We start from the raw sequence: 20,702 nt of genomic DNA, 5'->3' as shown, positions 1-20,702 counted from the left end.
CCGGAACCCCTCCACCGGGTTCCGTTTCAATCCTCCCCGTATTTCCAGCTTTTGGCCCCGATAAGTTTTCTTTCGTCGTCGGGGTAGGCCTCTTTTCGGCCTCGGTCGAGATTTTCTCCCTCTAAAGTTTTTGGTGCTCTTTTTCCGTCATTTCGGACTTTGATTTCGCCGGCGTGATTTTTCCGCCCATGACATCGAAGCCTTCCAGCGGCTTCAAGAAGTGCACCCAGTGCGCCCGGGTTATCTCGCTCACTGATCGACACTCGTCGTGTCTTCAGTGTCTGGGGGCCGAGCACCGCCCTCAGAACTGTAGTCTGTGTTCCCTGCTTCAAAGGCGGACTCAGGTAGCGAGACTAGCCCAGTGGAACGTTTTGTTCTCGGGCTCTTCGTCGGCATCGGCACCGGGATCTTCGAGTGCATCGACGTCGGCAGCGTCCAGACCATCTTCCTCGGCCGCCCTTGCATCGAGTGCATCGAGGCATCGGGCCTCTGCATCGGCGCCGAGACATCGGATAGCTGCATCGACGCCGGTGGTACCGGGACCTCGTCTGCTGATGTCGTCGGACGGTGGTGCATCGTCAGGAGTGCAGGTGAGGGCTGTCCATTCCCCTGCTGGTGGCAGTGAGCCTTCGGGTGGGTCTCCTCCCACCCTGAGGGCTCCTGCGGTACAGCCCCCCCGAGACCGACCTTCTTCGGCCTCGGCCCCGAGGAAGCGACGGATGGATTCTACGTCCTCCTCGTCGGTGCCGGGGAGCTCCGGTGACATGCTTCGGAAGAAGTCGAAGAAGCATCGACACCGGTCTCCTCCCCGCGTCGGCACCGAGAGCTCTGGGTCGCCGAGGGATTCGGCACCCAGCAGGCATCGGCACCGAGAGGACCGCTCACCCTCTGTCCAAGAGGTGTCGATGCGCTCCACTCTGGACAGCCCGGAACAGCCTCCTCGCCCGGAACAGGTCCTGACGTCGACGCCTGCATCGACCTCACAGCCTTTCTCTGCAGCCGCTCTAAACGAGAGCCTCCGGGCCGTTCTCCCAGAGATTCTGGGAGAGCTGTTGCGCCCTACCCCTCCGGTACCGGCGGTGCTTGCGCCTCCGGTACCGTCGAGCGTGGCGCCGGCTGGCCCATCGCCCAGGTTGAGGTCCCCGACGTCGGTACCGCGTGCGGTGCCGGCAGCGGCCACCTCCCAGGAAGGCTCCCCGACTACGTCGGCGGAGGGAGCTTCGCCGATGCGGGCGAGGGAGTCTACCTCTCGACGCCCCCATCGTGGACGTGGCTCCACTGAGTCGAGCAGGGCGAGGTTGCAGACACAGGTTCGTGAACTTGTGTTTGACACCGAGGGTGAGGCCTCGTGGGAGGAAGAGGAAGATCCTAGATATTTCTCTGACGAGGAGTCTGAGGGTCTTCCTTCTGATCCCACTCCCTCTCCTGAAAGACAGCTTTCTCCTCCCGAGAGTCTGTCTTTTGCTTCCTTTGTCCGGGAGATGTCTACGGCCATCCCCTTCCCGGTGGTTGTGGAGGACGAGCCCAGGGCTGAAATGTTTGAGCTCCTGGACTATCCTTCTCCACCTAAGGAAGCGTCCACCGTTCCCTTGCACCATGTCCTAAAAAAGACATTGCTTGCGAACTGGACGAAACCCTTAACTAATCCCCACATTCCCAAGAAGATCGAGTCCCAGTACCGGATCCATGGGGACCCAGAGCTGATGCGCACTCAGTTGCCTCACGACTCTGGAGTTGTGGATTTGGCCCTAAAGAAGGCTAAGAGTTCTAGGGAACATGCTTCGGCGCCCCCGGGCGAGGACGCTAGAACCTTAGACTCCTTTGGGAGGAAGGCCTACCATTCCTCTATGCTCGTGTCCAAGATCCAGTCTTACCAGCTCTACACGAGCATACACATGCGGAACAATGTGCGGCAGTTGGCGGGCTTGGTTGATGCTCTTCCCCCTGAGCAAGCCAAGCCTTTTCAGGAGGTGGTCAGGCAGCTGAAGGCGTGCAGAAAATTCCTGGCCAGAGGAGTTTATGACACTTTTGATGTTGCGTCCAGGGCCGCTGCTCAAGGTGTGGTGATGCGCAGGCTCTCATGGCTGCGTGCCGCCGACCTGGAGAATAGAATCCAGCAGCGGATTGCAGACTCGCCTTGCCGTGCGGACAACATTTTTGGCGAAAAAGTCGAACAGGTGGTAGAGTCTCTCCACCAGCGGGACACCGCATTCGACAAATTCGCCCGCCGGCAGCCTTCAGCTTCTACCTCTACAGGTAGACGATTTTTCGGGGGAAGGAAGACTGTTCCCTACTCTTCTGGCAAGCGTAGGTACAATCCTCCTTCCCGACAGCCTGCGGCCCAAGCTAAGCCCCAGCGCGCTCGCTCTCGTCAGCAGCGTGCGACTCAGCAAGGCCCCGCGGCTCCCCAGCAAAAGCAAGGGGCGAGCTTTTGACTGGCTCCAGCAGAGCATAGCCGACATCCAAGTGTCCGTGCCGGGCGACCTGCCAGTCGGAGGGAGGTTGAAAGCTTTTCACCAAAGGTGGCCTCTCATAACCTCCGATCAGTGGGTTCTGCAAATAGTCCGGCAGGGGTACACCCTCAATTTGACCTCAAAACCTCCAAATTGTCCACCGGGAGCTCAGTCTTACAGCTTCCAACACAAGAGGGTACTTGCAGAGGAACTCTCCGCCCTTCTCAGCGCCAATGCGGTCGAGCCCGTGCCATCCGGGCAAGAAGGGCTGGGATTCTATTCCAGGTACTTCCTTGTGGAAAAGAAAACAGGGGGGATGCGTCCCATCCTAGACCTAAGGGCCCTGAACAAATATCTCGTAAAAGAAAAGTTCAGGATGCTTTCCCTGGGCACCCTTCTCCCCATGATTCAGCAAAACGATTGGCTATGCTCTCTGGACTTGAAGGATGCCTACACACATATCCCGATACTGCCAGCTCACAGACAGTATCTGCGATTTCAGTTGGGCACACGCCACTTCCAGTACTGTGTGCTACCCTTTGGGCTCGCCTCTGCGCCCAGGGTGTTCACAAAGTGCCTAGCTGTGGTAGCAGCGGCACTTCGCAGGCTGGGAGTACACGTGTTCCCATATCTCGACGATTGGCTGGTAAAGAGCACGTCCGAGGCAGGAGCCCTGCAGTCCATGCAGATGACTATTCGCCTTCTGGAGCTACTGGGGTTTGTGATAAATTACCCAAAGTCCCATCTTCTTCCAGTGCAGAACCTCGAATTCATAGGAGCTCTGCTGGATTCTCGGACGGCTCGCGCCTATCTCCCAGAGACGAGAGCCAACAACTTGTTGTCCCTCGTCTCCCGGGTGCGAGCGTCCCAGCAGATCACAGCTCGGCAGATGTTGAGATTGCTGGGCCACATGGCCTCCACAGTTCATGTGACTCCCATGGCCCGCCTTCACATGAGATCTGCTCAATGGACCCTAGCCTCCCAGTGGTATCAGGCCGCTGGGGGTCTAGAGGACGTGATCCACCTGTCCACGAGTTTTCTCGAATCCCTGTATTGGTGGACGATTTGGACCAATTTGACTCTGGGACGTCCCTTCCAAATTCCTCAGCCACAAAAAGTGCTGACCACGGATGCGTCTCTCCTGGGATGGGGAGCTCATGTCGATGGGCTCCACACTCAAGGGAGCTGGTCCCTCCAGGAACGCGATCTACAGATCAATCTTCTGGAGTTACGAGCGATCTGGAACGCTCTGAAGGCTTTCAGAGATCGGCTGTCCCACCAAATTATTCAAATTCAGACAGACAACCAGGTTGCCATGTATTATGTAAACAAGCAGGGGGGCACCGGATCTCGCCCCCTGTGTCAGGAAGCCGTCAGCATGTGGACCTGGGCTCGCCGGAACGGCATGGTGCTCCAAGCCACATATCTGGCAGGCGTAAACAACAGTCTGGCCGACAGGTTGAGCAGGATTATGCAACCTCACGAGTGGTCGCTCAACTCCCGAGTGGTGCGCCAGATCTTCCAAGCGTGGGGCACCCCCTTGGTGGATCTCTTCGCATCTCGAGCAAACCACAAAGTCCCTCAGTTCTGTTCCAGGCTTCAGGCCACCGGCAGACTGGCATTGGATGCCTTCCTCCTCGATTGGGGGGAGGGCCTGCTGTATGCTTATCCTCCCATTCCTCTGGTGGGGAAGACTTTGTTGAAACTCAAGCAAGACCGAGGCACCATGATCCTGATTGCTCCTTTTTGGCCGCGTCAGATCTGGTTCCCTCTTCTTCTGGAGTTATCCTCCGAAGAACCGTGGAGATTGGAGTGTTTTCCGACCCTCATCACGCAGGACGAAGGGGCTCTTCTGCATCCCAACCTCCGGTCCCTGGCTCTCACGGCCTGGATGTTGAGGGCGTAGACTTTGCCTCTTTGGGTCTGCCAGAGGGTGTCTCCCGCATCTTGCTTGCTTCCAGGAAAGACTCCACTAAGAGAAGTTACTTCTTTCATTGGAGGAGGTTTGCCCTCTGGTGTGACAGCAAGGCCCTAGATCCTCGCTCTTGTCCTACACAGACCCTGCTTGAATACCTTCTGCACTTGTCTGAGTCTGGTCTCAAGACCAACTCTGTAAGAGTTCACCTTAGTGCAATCAGTGCATACCATTACCATGTGGAAGGTAAGCCGATCTCAGGACAGCCTTTAGTTGTTCGCTTTATGAGAGGTTTGCTTTTGTCAAAGCCCCCTGTCAAGCCTCCTACAGTGTCATGGGATCTCAATGTCGTTCTCACCCAGCTGATGAAACCTCCTTTTGAGCCACTGAATTCCTGCCATCTGAAGTACTTGACCTGGAAGGTCATTTTCTTGGTGGCAGTTACTTCAGCTCGTAGAGTCAGTGAGCTTCAGGCCCTGGTAGCCCAGGCCCCTTACACCAAATTTCATCACAACAGAGTAGTCCTCCGTACTCACCCTAAGTTTCTGCCAAAGGTCGTGTCGGAGTTCCATCTGAACCAGTCAATTGTCTTGCCAACATTCTTTCCCCGTCCTCATTCCTGCCCTGCTGAACGTCAGCTGCACACTTTGGACTGCAAGAGAGCATTGGCCTTCTACTTGGAGCGGACACAGCCCCACAGACAGTCCGCCCAATTGTTTGTTTCTTTTGACCCCAATAGGAGGGGAGTGGCTGTAGGGAAACGCACCATATCCAATTGGCTAGCAGATTGCATTTCCTTCACTTACGCCCAGGCGGGGCTGGCTCTTGAGGGTCATGTCACGGCTCATAATGTTAGAGCCATGGCTGCGTCGGTAGCCCACTTGAAGTCAGCCTCCATTGAAGAAATTTGCAAAGCTGCGACGTGGGCTTCTGTCCACACATTCACATCCCATTACTGCCTGCAGCAGGATACCCGACGCGACAGTCGGTTCGGGCAGTCAGTTCTTCAGAACCTGTTTGGGCTTTAGGATCCAACTCCACCCCCCGAGGGCCCTGTTTGTTCTGTTCCAGGCTGCACTCTCAGTTAGTTGGTAATTTTTTTAGGTCAATCTCAGTTATGTCCTCGCCGTTGCGAGGCCCAATTGACCTTGGTTGTTGTTTTGAGTGAGCCTGGGGGCTAGGGATACCCCATCAGTGAGAACAAGCAGCCTGCTTGTCCTCGGAGAAAGCGAATGCTACATACCTGTAGAAGGTATTCTCCGAGGACAGCAGGCTGATTGTTCTTACAAACCCGCCCGCCTCCCCTTTGGAGTTGTGTCTTCCCTTCAGAGTTTTGTCTTGCTACATACTGGACTGGCCGGCTCAAGCCGGTTTCGGGCGGGAAGACGGCCGCGCATGCGCGGTGCGCGCGGGCGCGCGAGGGCTAGCAAAGGACTTTGCTAGTGAAGATTCCGATTGGAGGGGCTGCCGTGGACGTCACCCATCAGTGAGAACAATCAGCCTGCTGTCCTCGGAGAATACCTTCTACAGGTATGTAGCATTCGCTTTATCCCATGCTGCTCATCCATGTTGGCACAAATGATATTGCTAGGTACCCCTCTGAAAATATCGAAAGTGACATCATGGCTCTGTGAGAGAGGGTGAAGCAGACAGGTGCACAGGTGGTGTTCTCATCAATTCTTCCTGTTGAGGGTAATGACCAAGGCAGAGAAGCTCGTGTCCTGGATATGAATGTGTGGCTGAACCATGGGATGCTTTTCCAATGGCTGCTGAGCAAAGATGGTGTCCATCTATCAAGGAAGGGAAGAAGTGTTTTCAGCAGCAGACTGGCTAACCTACTGAAGAGGGCTTTAAACTAGAATCATTGGGGCAGGATGATTAAAGCCCCCAGGTAAGTACAAGCTCTCAGGTAAGTGAAGCATTAAATAGCTCTACACAAATGGGAAAAGCGGGCAATGTCTGGAAAGCAGTATATACTAATGCCCTAAGTATGGGAAATAAGGTTTTAGATTTTAGGCAGTGATAGAAGAGGCTGATTGTGATTTAGTGATGATCACAGAGGCATGGTTCACAGGGAACAGTGACTGGGATGTAGTTATACCGGGCTATAATCTGTTCAGGAAAGACAAAGTAGGAAGAAAGGGGTGGGTGGAGTGTGTTAAAGATAATATTAAAGCCACACAATTGCAAGATCTACAGGGTAAAGAAGAGGCACTTTGGGTCAATCTAGAAAGAGAGAATGCAAAATGTATTTACATTGGTGTGATATACAGGCCAACTTCAAAGACAGAAGAAGTGGACATGTCATCTCACAGATCAATCCAGAGACGTGTGGATTATGTCCATCTACCAGCAGGTGGAGATAGGAACGCCAGAGCTCTGCTGTATAGTCCCCTGTATAGCAGCCTCACTCTCAGTTTTCTCTCTTAGCAGGTGAATGGACATTCCTGTGCTGGCTCCTGGCCTGTTGGCGCTGGTTTAGTAGAGCTTGGGGGTTGAGCAGTATCTGTTTGGGCTTTGGGGGTATACCTGGTTGTATCAAGTGCCTCTTCTCCCCCCCCCCCCCCCCCAATCCTTCTATTCTGAGTTTATTTCAAAGGCTCTCTCCTGCCTCTTTAAAAAAAAAAAAAAAAAAGGATTAGCTTCAGGCCACTTAAGGAACCAAGCAATGTTGCTACTAGGAGCCCTTGGGAGCGTTTTCATCTAGCACTGTTGTGTATCCTTAGTGCCTCTGCCAACAAGTCTTCTTGAACAGCTGTAAGTATTAACTTACCTTTATTTTCTGCACGGCGGAAACTGCGAAGCACTGCTCCCAGTTTGGGGGACAGCACTGGGGATGTGTCATGTGCTTGCATCTCCCCATCCAGCAAACTGTCACCTGAACATTCCTGAACATGGTTTTAGCTGCATCAGAAGGCCCGTAGGCTGAGAATTTGGCGAACTCCATGGTACCTAAGAAGCTGGGCTAGTTTACAGCTGCCATTTTTGACACACCAGCATGATTCTCTCCTGCTGGAACATTGCTGGATCCATCTTTGCGCTCTGACCATGATTCAGATGTTCCTCTCTGAGGCCTCAGGTCACTTGGTGTCAGATCTTTTGGAGGAAGGGGAGCTACCTTCTGAAGAGGGGGATGATCTGACGGAGGCTAGGTTATTCTGTAAGGAGGAGCTGCAAAGCCTTGGAAGTGCTAAATATTTTTTCCTCTGAGCTACTTGATTCGGATGCTTCCTCAGATCCTCTGATGACAGGCACCAAAAGGCCACCCAGAACCTTTCATATTCATGTGGGTGCTGATTTCCACGCTGTGGGACATCTCAGATGTGGGCTTGAGGGTGGCCAGAGCTATGGCACGGCTGTTACCTCTTCCATATGAGGAATTGGACTCCTTGCGGCTCCCAAAGGTGGACTCGCTGGTTATGACAGTCACCAAGAAGATAGTGCTGTCTGTGGAATGAGGGCTGCCCTGAAGGATGTTCAGGATTGTAAGTTGGAATCCTCTTTTAAACTAGCCTTTGAGATGGTGGCTCTGTGTTTTCAGGCCATGGTGTGTGGCTCCTGTGCAGCATGAGCTGGGTCTAGAAAGTGGCTTCGGCTGAGGACCTGATCCAGTCTTTGCTGTCCTGGCGGCAGGCTTGGCTTATTTAACTGACTTGCTGTATGATCTTCTTAGGGCCTCAGCTAAGGGTGGTTATGGCTAGGTGATGGCTTCGGCATTGAGCTGCAGCTGTGGCTTCCAAATCCATGCTGGCTTGGCTGCCATTTTGGGGTTGGCTGCCTTTTGGTAAAGACTTAGAAAAAGATAGTTAAGGATCTGGGCGAGTCTAATTGCCAAAAGACAAGGCAAAGGCACTGTTCCATGCCTCTCATTCTAGGGCATGTTTTTGAGAGTCTTGCTGCCATAGGCCAGGTAAATGTGGCTTTTTACAGAGGTCATGCTTCCAACAGCAGTCCTTTTGGGGTGAAAGGTGTCCCTCTGCTCCATCCTCCCGTTCTGCAGTGGCCTCCCAAATTTCCCAAAAATGGCATGCCGACCCATTCTTTGGAGCTCTGTGTCAGAGTACAACTCTCCCTTTATGTTGAGAAATGGGCCAAAATAATTTCAGACCAGTGGGTGCTGGAGGTGGTTAGAGGAGGGATACAAGTTGGAGTTCACTCGTCATCCTGCGGAATCTCATGCAGGGTAATGTGGAAGGCCTAGGTTGTCCGCTCCACACTTCAAGATCTCATTCACTTGGGGGCTGTGCAAGCATTACCTCAGTTGGAGCTGGGACTCGGCAGTACATAAGTACATAAGTACATAAGTAGTGCCATACTGGGAAAGACCAAAGGTCCATCTAGCCCAGCATCCTGTCACCGACAGTGGCCAATCCAGGTCAAGGGCACCTGGCACGCTCCCCAAACGTAAAAACATTCCAGACAAGTTATACCTTTATTTCGTGGTTCCAATAAAGGGAGGAACCTTTTGTCTAGTGCTAAATCTAAAGCAAGTCAACTGGGCACTCAAGATTCAGCCTTTCAGGATGGAGACTTGCAGTCCATCATCGTGTTAGTTTGGCCCGGAGAATTTCTCACCTCTCGATCTCAGAGATGCATACTTCCACATGCTAATGGCCTCATTTTTCCATACTGGGAGAGCACTTCCAGTTTAGGGCTATGACCTTTGGTTTGGTGACAGCTCCCAGAACCTTTTCCAAAGTGGTGATGGTGATTGCAGTTTTGTCAGAGGGTTTGTGTGCATCCCTATCTCGATGATTGGCTCATCCAAGCATTTTCATTCCAGGAGAGTGTGCAGGCCACAGACAGAGTGGTCAGTCTGCTTCAGTCTCTAGATTGAGTGATCAACTTCTCCAAGAGCCATCAGATTCCTTCTCCATCCCTCAAATATCTGGGAGTTGTTTCCAGTTGGTAGTGGAGAGTCTTCCTTGTGGAGGCACAGTTCAAGATTTGTCCCCAGGTTCGGAGTCTGCACCAGATAACTGCTCCTTGGGCATGGGTTTACATGTAGAAGCTTGGGATGATGGCATCCACACTGGATGTTCTGCCATGGGTGAGATTCCACATGAGACCGCTTCAGTGGGCTCTCCTCAATTGTTGTCTCCGATGTTTGCCAAATATCATCTCAAGCTTCCTTGTACCACTCCGGTGAGGCTCAGTGTTTACTGGTGGATGTTCCTCAGCAACTGGGGACGGGAAGTCTGGCGGTACCAGACTGGGTGGTGGTGACAATGGACACCAGCCTTTATGGATGGGGAGTGCGCTGTTTGGGTCTAACAGATCAGGGCCTCTGGTCTGCCACAAGAGGCGACTTAGTCTTTAGAGTGGTCAGGAAAGTCTTTTAGGCTTTTGTAGACCTGTTAAGGGGCAGGAAGGTTTCTGTCCTCTCAGACAATGCAACAGTGATGGCCTACATCAACAGACAGGGGGGGGGGGGGGGCACGAAGAGTGTGGCTTATACTCAAGAATTGAACCTTCTCTGTCAGTGACCAGAGGCACATCTCTCCTTTCTCTCTGTAGCCCATATAGTGAGTACACTGAATGTGCAGGCAGATTTCCTCAGTAGGAATCTTCTGGTTCTAGGGGAGTAGTCTGTCTTGGAGGATGCCTTCAGGTTGATCATGGCCAAGTAGGGCACTCCTATCCTGGAGCTGATGGAAATGAAGGGCAACACCAAGGCTTCCAGGTTCTTCAGCAGAAGGAAGGAGCTCGGGTCTGAGTCCATAGATGCTCTTCTTCAACCTTGACCAGTGACCTCCCTTCTCTGTGTGTTTTCTCCTTGGCCCACGATTGGCAGAGTACCAAAGTGGATTTCTCTGCACTGGAGGCCAGTAATTCTAGTGGCTCCAGATTGGCTCAGACAGCCATGGTATGAGGACTTCGTCAGACTTCGTCAGACTACAGATGAATGGCCCTCTCTGGCTGCCATGTGGGACGTGGCTTTTGCTGCAAGGTCCGGTACTAATGAAGGATCTCTCCCCCTTTGGTCTTACGGCATGGCTCTTGAGAGATCGTGGTTGAGAGGAAAGGGAAATGGGACTTGATATAACGCCTTTCTGAGGTTTTTGCAACTACATTCAAAGCGGTTTACAAATATTCAGGTACTTATTTTGTACCAGGGGCAATAAGAGGGTTAAGTGACTTGCCCAGAGTCACAAGGAGCTGCAGTGGGAATCAAACTCAGTTCCCCAGGATCAAAGTCTACTGCACTAACCACTAGGCTACTCCCCTAGTGGTTAGTGCAGTGGGTATCAGGAGGATGTGATTGCTAAGCTCCTCCAGACGTGGACGAGATCTACTTCAGTGACGTATGCTTTCAGTGGTGTTGTACCTTTTTCAGTCCCTTTGTTACATATTCTGTCCTTTTCGGAGGACAGTCTCAAAAGGGCTTGTCATTAACTTCCCTGAAGGTCCAGGTGGCAGTCTTTGCTTGTTTTAAGGGAAGGGTGCAGAGATCCGAATGTGGTTTGTTTTCTCAGAGGAGTTAGCCAACTTCATCCTCCCTGGAGGGATGATTTATCCATCTTGGAATCTTAATCTCATTCTCCGCACATTGCAGGGGCCTGCGTTTGAGCCTCTGGATAAGCTTATCCAGAAGTACTATCTACTGAGGTCAGTGTTTCTGGTAGCTATTACTTCAGCTAGGTGGGTGTCGGAGTTTCAAGCGTTGTCATGCAGGGATCCTTTTATGCATTTTTCAGGCACTGGGATCACGATTTGGATGGTTCTTTCCTTTCTCACAAACATGGTATTGGTTTTCCACTTGAAACAGCCAATTTATTTTCCCGCCTTTAGCAGGAACAGTTCCCCGGGGGGACTTTCGTGCCCTGTGTTTGGCAGTGCCTTCTCAAATACCTGGAAGCCACCAATGATTTCTGGAAATTTGACCATCTCTTTCTGCTGTTTGCAAAAAAGGTTACCAGTCAAGGTGGTTCAAGGAGGCCATTTCCTCTACCTACCTGTTGGCAGGCAGATCCCCACCTCTTAAGCTGACAGCGCATTACACGAGAGTGCAGGTGACTTCGTTTTGGGGAATCACAATTTCTGTTGAAGATACTTGCAGGTTGTCGACATGGTCCTCTGTGCACACTTTATCAAAGCATTACAGGTTGGACATCTTGGCTCAGGCTGATTCAGCCTTCGATTCCTCTGTTCTTGCTGCTGGGATTGCCAGGTCCTGTCCTCAGTGAAGACTGCTTTGTTATATCCTATGTGTCTCTGGATTGATCTGCAGGTGTGGAAGCAAAATTAGCGCTTAACTGATAAGTACATAAGTACATAAGTAGTGCCATACTGGGAAAGACCAAATGTCCATCTAGCCCAGCATCCTGTCACCGACAGTGGCCAATCCAGGTCAAGGGCACCTGGCACGCTTCCCAAACGTAAAAACATTCCAGACAAGTTATACCTAAAAATGCGGAATTTTTCCAAGTCCATTTAATAGCGGTCTATGGACTTGTCCTTTAGGAATCTATCTAACCCCTTTTTAAACTCCGTCAAGCTAACCGCCCATACCACGTTCTCCGGCAACGAATTCCAGAGTCTAATTACACGTTGAGTGAAGAAAAATTTTCTCCGATTCGTTTTAAATTTACCACACTGTAGCTTCAACTCATGCCCTCTAGTCCTAGTATTTTTGGATAGCGTGAACAGTCGCTTCACATCCACCCGATCCATTCCACTCATTATTTTATACACTTCTATCATATCTCCCCTCAGCCGTCTCTTCTCCAAGCTGAAAAGCCCTAGCCTTCTCAGCCTCTCTTCATAGGAAAGTCGTCCCATCCCCACTATCATTTTCGTCGCCCTTCGCTGTACCTTTTCCAATTCTACTATATCTTTTTTGAGATACGGAGACCAGTACTGAACACAATACTCCAGGTGCGGTCGCACCATGGAGCGATACAACGGCATTATAACATCCGCACACCTGGACTCCATACCCTTCCTAATAACACCCAACATTCTATTCGCTTTCCTAGCCGCAGCAGCACACTGAGCAGAAGGTTTCAGCGTATCATCGACGACGACACCCAGATCCCTTTCTTGATCCGTAACTCCTAACGCGGAACCTTGCAAGACGTAGCTATAATTCGGGTTCCTCTTACCCACATGCATCACTTTGCACTTGTCAACATTGAACTTCATCTGCCACTTGCACGCCCATTCTCCCAGTCTCGCAAGGTCTTTCTATTATTCTTAGCAGATCAATCCAGAAGCCTGCCCTATATTTTAAAGGTTGGTACTCTGTCGATGGCGTTTCTTTGTCTGTGTATCTTGTCTTGTTTCTTGTGTGTTCACAGGAAGTTTGTTTACAGATGCAAAAAAAGAAAAAAACCCACCACATGTCGCATTAGCTTGCTCCAGGATTAGCGGCTAGTTTCTGTTGTTTCCTTGGGATGCATTTTTTTTCTGCTGATTGTTGTTCAAGGCAGGAGAGTTTCTTAGTCTCATTTCTGTTTATACTGCTTCGTTATCAAAAACACTGAGAGTGAGGGTGCTATACAAGGGACTGTATGGCAGAACTCTGTTATTCTCTCTGGATTGATTTGGTAAGTACTCATTTTTCCATTCAAAATATAGCTGTGAAAGGTGAAGTACTTCTAATAGGAGGTTTTAATATGCCAGAAGTTGATTGGTGTAGGCTTATTGGAGGGTTTTTTAAAAGCAGGTATATCCTGGATTCTCTACAAGAGGAACCATTCCAGCAGTTGAAAATGGAACTCACACAGTATGGAGTGATACTGGACTTAGTGGGGAAAATTTTTTCTGATATTATAGTAGGTGATCATCTGGTATCCAGTGATCACCAGATGGTGTGGTTTAATATTAAGATAGGTGTGAGGAGGGTTCATTCAAAAGTGAAGGTTCTAGACTTCAAAATAAACTAACTTTATTCAGATGAGGGATTACCTCAAGGAATTGCTGTCTGGATTGGAACCCCTGGTAGAAGTTGGAAAGCAGTGGGCAACAAACCTTTCTGTGAGGAAAGTAAGTAAAAGAAAGAGGAAAAGGAGGCCGCTTTGGTTCTCAAAAGTAGTAGCTGAAAAGGTAAAGAAAAACAAGTTAGTCTTTACAAACTACAAGAGATTATAGAAAGAGGACTAAAGGTGACAATATCTGGAAAAGCAAAGATGCAAATGGAAGAAAAAAATAGCCAGTACGGTAAAATAGGAGCACAAGACATTTTGTTAAATATGTTAATGATAGGAGGAAGTGCCAAAGTGACATTGTGAGACTCAGAGGTCAAGGGAAGAATATGTAGAAGCTGATAAAGTTGAGGCGAAATTGCTGAAAAAAATATTTCTGCTCTGTGGTGACAGCTGAAGAGCCAGGAGCAGGACCACATAAGACAAAAACAAATAGGAATGGAGGAGTGGTAGTCCCTGAACGATTTTCAGAGGACTGTGTTTGTGGTTTGCTGGCTAAACTAAAGGTGGCGAAAGCAATGGGGCCTGATGGCATACATCTGAGGTACTTAGGGAAGTTCTAGCGTCTCCGCTGGCTGACCTTTTTAATGCTTCTCTAGAGTAGAGAGTGGTTCGGGAGGACTGGAGAAGAGCAGATGTCTCTCTCCACAAAAGCGGAAGTAAGAGGAGGTTGGGAACTGACTTCTGCGGAGGGCGGGACCCAGTGAGGGAAGACCCGACGCAACTTCGCGACGTCGACGAGGAGAGATTTGCCGCTTTCTTTTACAAGCAGGCAGGGCAGACACGAAGCATGCCTGCCATGCCGCTTTTCAGATTTTTCTTTAAGGCACAGCAGGATGGAGGCAGGAGACGAAGGTGGCAGGTGGGTCGAGTTGGGGGGGGGGCTTAGATGGGAGAGGAGGACTGGGGAGGGGGTTTTCAAATGGGAGAAGGGGACTGGGGAGGGGGCCTCAGATTGGAGAAGGGGACTGGGGTGGGGAGGAGGGTCTCAGATGGGAGAAGAGGGGAGAAGGGGACTGGGGTGGGGAGGGGGATCTCAGATTGGAGAAGGGGACTGGGGTGGGGAGGAGGGTCTCAGATGGGAGAAGAGGGGAGAAGGGGACTGGGGTGGGGAGGGGGATCTCAGATGGGAGAAGGGGGGTGGGGGATCTCAGATGGGAGAAGGGGACATGGGGAGGGGAGTCTCAGATGGGAGAAGGGGACTGGGGTGAGGAGGGGGTCTCAGATTGGAGAAGAGGGGAGAAGGGGACTGGGGTGGGGAGGAGTGTCTCAGATGGGAGAAGAGGGGAGAAGGGGACTGGGGTGGGGAGGGGGATCTCAGATGGGAGAAGGGGACGTGGGGAGGGGAGTCTCAGATGGGAGAAGGGGACTGGGGTGAGGAGGGGGTCTCAGATTGGAGAAGAGGGGAGAAGGGGACTGGGGTGGGGAGGGGGGATCTCAGATGGTAGAAGAGAAGAGAAGGGGACGGGTGGGGAGAAGGGGGGGGTGGGGAAGGGGCCATGCGAGAAAATGGGAGCCATGCCTGGGGCTGGTGGGAAAATGGGTCTAGGGCTGAAAAGGAGGGTAGGTGGGATAAGGGGGCTAGTACTGGAACTGGGGGCTGAAAAGGGGACAGGGAGAAGTGGCTGGGGCTGAAGCTCAGGACTGGTGAGGGAAAAGGGCTGGGGCTGAAACTGCGGACTGGTGGGATAGTGGGGCTGAAGGGGGGCAAGTGGGAGATGTGGGCTGGGGCTAGAACTAGGGGCAGGTGGGATAAGAGGGCTGGAACTGGGGGCTGAAAAAAGGGGCAGAAAGAGAGAGAGGGGACAGATGATGGATGGATGGATGGAAGGGGGTGAGGGAGGGCAGACCCTGGATGGATGGAAGGGGGTGAGGGAGGGCAGACCCTGGATGGACGGGGGGGGGGGGAGAGGGAGGGCAGACAGTGAATGGAAGGGGGGGAGAGGGAGGGCAGACAGTGAATGGAAGGGGGAGAGAGAGAGGGCAGACCCTGGATGGATGGGGGGAGAGGGGAGGGCAGACCCTGGATGGATGGGGGGGGAGAGGGAGGGCAGACCCTGGATGGATGGAAGGGGGTGAGGGAGGGCAGACCCTGGATGGATGGGGGGAGAGGGGAGGGCAGACCCTGGATGGATGGGGGGAGAGGGGAGGGCAGACCCTGGATGGATGGAAGGGGGTGAGGGAGGGCAGACCCTGGATGGATGGGGGGAGAAGGGAGGGCAGACCCTGGATGGATGGAAGGGGGTGAGGGAGGGCAGACCCTGGATGGATGGAAGGGGGTGAGGGAGGGCAGACAGTGAATGGAAGGGGGGGAGAGGGAGGGCAGACAGTGAATGGAAGGGGGAGAGAGAGAGGGCAGACATTGGATGGATGAGGGGAGAGGGGAGGGCAGACCCTGGATGGATGGAAGGGGGTGAGGGAGGGCAGACCCTGGATGGACGGGGGGGGGGGGGGAGAGGGAGGGCAGACAGTGAATGGAAGGGGGGGGAGAGGGAGGGCAGACAGTGAATGGAAGGGGGAGAGAGAGGGCAGACCCTGGATGGATGGGGGGAGAGGGGAGGGCAGACCCTGGATGGATGGGGGGGGAGAGGGAGGGCAGACCCTGGATGGATGGATGGGGGGAGAGGGGAGGGCAGACCCTGGATGGATGGGGGGGGTGAGGGAGGGCAGACCCTGGATGGATGGAAGGGGGTGAGGGAGGGCAGACCCTGGATGGATGGGGGGAGAGGGGAGGGCAGACCCTGGATGGATGGGGGGGGAGAGGGAGGGCAGACCCTGGATGGATGGAAGGGGGTGAGGGAGGGCAGACCCTGGATGGACGGGGGGGGGGGGGAGAGGGAGGGCAGACAGTGAATGGAAGGGGGAGAGAGAGACATTGGATGGATGGGGGAGAGGGGAGGGCAGACCCTGGATGGATGGAAGGGGGTGAGGGAGGGCAGACCCTGGATGGATGGGGGGAGAGGGGAGGGCAGACCCTGGATGGACGGGGGGAGAGGGGAGGGCAGACCCTGGATGGACGGGGGGAGAGGGGAGGGCAGACCCTGGATAGATGGGGGGGAGAGGGGAGGGCAGACCCTGGATGGATGGGGGGGGGGGGGAGGGAGGGCAGACCCTGGATGGACGGGGGGGGGGGGAGAGGGAGGGCAGACAGTGAATGGAAAGGGCAGGGAGAGAGGGCAGACATTGGATGGCGGGGACAGCAGAGGGGGCAGACACTGGATGGCAGAGAAAGAACGAAGACGGATGCTGGATGGAAGGAAGACAGTGAAAAGAAGATGAGGAAAGCAGAAACCAGAGACAACAAACTGTAAATAATATATATATATATACATATTTTTTTTTTTGCTTTAGGATATAGTATTGTAGCTGTGTTAATAAATGTTTATAATAGAACATGTAAATAAGGTAATCTTTTTATTGGACTAATTTTAATAAATTTTGACTAACTTTCGGAGAACAAAACCCCCTTCCTCAGGTCAGGTTAGGATACTGTAACACACTATACTGTATTGACCTGAGGAAGAAGGTTTTGGCCTCTGACAGCTAAATGTATTAGTCCAATAAAATGGGATTATTTTATTTTCTATATTTGTTTTATTTCTGTTTGTTAATTTGTAAAGTGGTGATTGGTATTTGTTAGTTTTTTTTTTTCAAATTTACATCTGCTGTCTTTATATTTTACACAGTACTAGGGGACAGTTTCTGTTTCTGTGGTGTTGCATTGTATGCAGAGTCTGGCATCGGGGGTTCAGTTTAATTTTTGTCTAAATAGAAAGTTTATGATTACTTATTCTATAGTGGATTAGGGTGTATCTGTGTTTGTGAAAAAGACATGGCTTTCAGTTGGCATTGACTGTGCAGGATCTACGATCTGTACTATTCTGTCTTGTTTCGTTTTACAATAGGTGAATTGATGTTCTAGTGCTCACTGTAGTGTTTAAGATGCTTTCCTTTTCCTTGTGTGACTCATAGAAATGACTGCTTATGGTATGGTAGAATTGCTCTATAGGTCCTGAGTGTTTTGTATTCTCGGTATGCCTAGTACTGGATTTTGGAGGGGGGTGTTAAAAAATGGCCGGCCCCGGGTGTCAACTACCCTAGGTACGCCACTGCCAGGATGAACTGACAGATGTAGAAATGTTATTAGAAATTAGGGAGGCTAACAAACTGGAGAACATAATAATAATGGGTGATTTCAATTATCCCAATATTGACTAGGTAAATGTAACATTAGGGCATGCTAGGGAGGTAAAATTCCTTGATGAAATCAAGGACTGTTTCATGGAGCAGCTGGTACAGGAGCCGACAAGAGGAGGAAATATTCTAGACCTAGTCCTTAGTGGAGCACATGATGGCACTGCAGGAGGTAATGGTGCTGAAGCTGCTTGATAACAGTGATCATAATATGATCAGATTTGATATCAGCTCTGGAGTAAGTACACATAGGACATCCAATACGTTAGCATTTAACTTTCAAAAAGGAAACTGTAATAAAATGAGAAGAACGGTGAAAAAAGAAACTTAGAGGAGCAGCTGCGAAGGTCAAAAATTTACATCAGGCATGGATGCTGTTCATAAATACCATCCTGGAAGCTCAGGCCAGTTATATTCCATGTATGAAAAAAGGAGGAATGAAGGTCAAGTGACAGCTGGCATGGTTCAAAAGTGAGGTGAAGGAAGCTATTAGAGCTAAAAGAAAATCCTTCAGTAAATGGAAGAAGGATCCGACTGAAAAAAATAAGAAACAGCATAAGAAATGGCAAGTGAAATGCAAAGCGCTGATAAGGAAGGCAAAGAGGGACTTTGATAAAAAGATTGCATTGGAGGCAACAGCACATAGTAAAAACTTTTTAAGGTACATTAAAAGGAAGAAGCTGACAAAAGAATTGGTTGGACCGCTAGATGATGGAGGGGGAAAAGGGGCACTCAGGGAAGACAAAGGCATAGCGGAGAGATTAAATTTTTCTTCATTCAACGTGTAATTAAACTCTGGAATTTATTAATCACCTGGACCAGATGGCATTCATCCCAGAGTGTGGAACTATTGTTAGTAATATGTAATTTATCTTTAAAATCAGTCATGGAACCAGAAGATTGTAGGGTGGCCAATGTAATGCTGATTTTTAAAAAGGGCTCCAGAGGTGGAGTGGAGTTGAACAGGTAAATGTGAAGCGTCTGTTCACGCTTTCCAAAAATACTAGGACTAGGGGGCATGCAATGGAGCAACAATGTAGTAAATTTAAAACAAATCTGAGAAAATGTTTCTTCACTCAACGTGTAATTAAACTCTGGAATTCGTTGCCAGAGAATGTGGTAAAGGCGGTTAACTTGGCGGAGTTTAAAAAAGGTTTGGACGGCTTCCTAAAGGAAAAGTCCATAGACCGTTATTAAATGGACTTGGGGAAAATCCACTATTTCTGGGATAAGCAGTATAAAATGTTTTGTACTTTTTTGGGATCTTGCCAGGTATATGTGATCTGGATTGGCCACTGTTGGAAACAGGATGCTGGGCTTGATGGACCTTTGGTCTGTCCCAGTATGGCAATACTTATATGATCCAGGAAACTATAGACTGGTAAACCTTGAAGTTTGTTCTAGGCGAAATGGTAGAGTCTATTGTAAAGAGCAAAATTACAGAGCATATTCAAAAGCATGTATTAATGAGATAAAGCCAACATGATTTTGTGAAAGGAAAGTTTGCCTCACCAATCTACTACATTTCTTTGAAGGGGTGAACAAACATGTTGATAAAGGTGAGATGGTCGATATTGTGTATCTGGATTTTCAAAAGGCATTTGTCAAAGTTCCTCATGAAAGACTCAAGAGAGTCGTGGTTTAGGAGGAAGTGTTCTATTGTGAAATAAAAACTGGTTAAAAGATAGGGTTAAATGGTCAGCATTCTCAATGGAGAAGGGTAGATAGTGGGGTTCCTCAGGGGTCTGTGCCGGGATCGCTGCTTTTTAACATATTTATAAATGATCTAGAGATGGGAGTAACTAGTTAGATAATTAAATTTGCTGATGACAGAAGTTATTCAAAGTTGTTAAACCACAAGAGGACTGTGGTTTTTTGTCTATTAAATTGTAAGCTCTTTGAGCAGGGACTGTCTTTCTTGTATGTTTGTGCAGCACTGCGTACGCCTTGTAGCGCTATAGAAATGCTAAATAGTAGTAGTAGTAGAAAAATTACAAGAGGCTCTTACAAGACTGGGAGACTGGGCATCTAAATGGCACATGATGTTTACTGTGAGCAACTGTGTAGTCTTTCAATTCCTAGTCATAATCCTTGGACCATTGCAATTGTCTATTAGGTCTTTCTGTTTCAGCATTCAGGCTCTTCAATTTGCAGAAAATGTGGCTGCATGCGTTTTCCTGTGCCTCAAAATCTGACCGTGTTACATCTCTCCTCACCTAACAACACTGGCTCTCAATACACTTTTGGATCCAGTGTAAACTACTTGTTCTCCGAGGACAAGCAGGCTGCTTGTTCTCACGACTGGTTGACGTCCGCAGCAGCCCCCACCAACCGGAAGAAGCTTCGCGGGCGGTCCGCACGCAGGGCACGCCCACCGCGCATGCGCGGCCGTCTTCCGCCCGTGCGCGACCGTTCCCGCCAGTCTTTTCTTTTCCGCGCCTGGAGAGAGTCGTGCGACTGCCGCTCTCTCTTAGTCAGCCCCGGAAAAACCGTCGCGTTGTTCGCGAATTCGTTATTTTTGTTTCTGTTGCCGCGCGCTCCAGTTTTTTACTTTTTCATTAAAAAAAAAAAAAAAAAAAAAAGAGAGCACGCGCTTTATTTTCCCTCGTTTTCTAGCGGGGGTGTCGCGTTGCGGCCTTGTGGCCGCGCGGTCGATTATTTTTCGAGGTGTGATTTACCGCCACCATCGACGACTTAACTTCGCCGACGCGATTTTCCGTCGATGTCCTCGAAGGTCCCGAGTGGATTTAAGAAGTGTGGTCGGTGCGGCCGGCCTATCTCGTAGACCGACACCCACGCTTGGTGCCTCCAGTGCCTCGGGCCGGAGCACAATATCAAGTCGTGTTCTTTGTGTCTTGGTCTCCGGAAACGGACTTAGGTTGCGAGGCAAGTTCTTCGGGACCGTCTTTTTGGAACTTGCGCCGGCCCCTCGACGTCGACGGCATCGGTATCGACGGCCGGTTCTTCGGTACCGGTATCGATGCCCGCGAAATCGGCACCGATGGCATCGACCCCAGGAGCACAGGTCCCGTCGGCCCGCCGGTCCTCCGGTGAGGGTAGGGGTGAGAGGCCACGTGGGCAATCGGCCCCGGTCACTCCCTCGGCCCATGGCCCTCGGGACCGAACCCTGTCTGACCCGGTTCCTCGAGACCGAGGGGGATCGACCTCCTCCTCCTCCATTCCACCTGGCACCGATGACGGGCACCGCAAGAA

General features: G+C 50.9%; 1 protein-coding gene across 1 annotated transcript in view; it reads left to right on the top strand.

Moving 5' to 3' along the window:
* Positions 1–20,702, top strand: part of LOC115461843 (arf-GAP with GTPase, ANK repeat and PH domain-containing protein 3-like) — a 726,817-nt gene that overhangs the window by 324,220 nt on the left and 381,895 nt on the right. The window lies entirely within an intron of this gene.

The sequence above is a fragment of the Microcaecilia unicolor genome, chromosome 1 (assembly GCF_901765095.1).
Source record: "Microcaecilia unicolor chromosome 1, aMicUni1.1, whole genome shotgun sequence".
In the NCBI taxonomy this organism is placed as follows: domain Eukaryota; kingdom Metazoa; phylum Chordata; class Amphibia; order Gymnophiona; family Siphonopidae; genus Microcaecilia; species Microcaecilia unicolor.
Note: the sequence above shows the minus strand (reverse complement) of the source record. Positions and strands in the feature narration are given on the sequence as shown.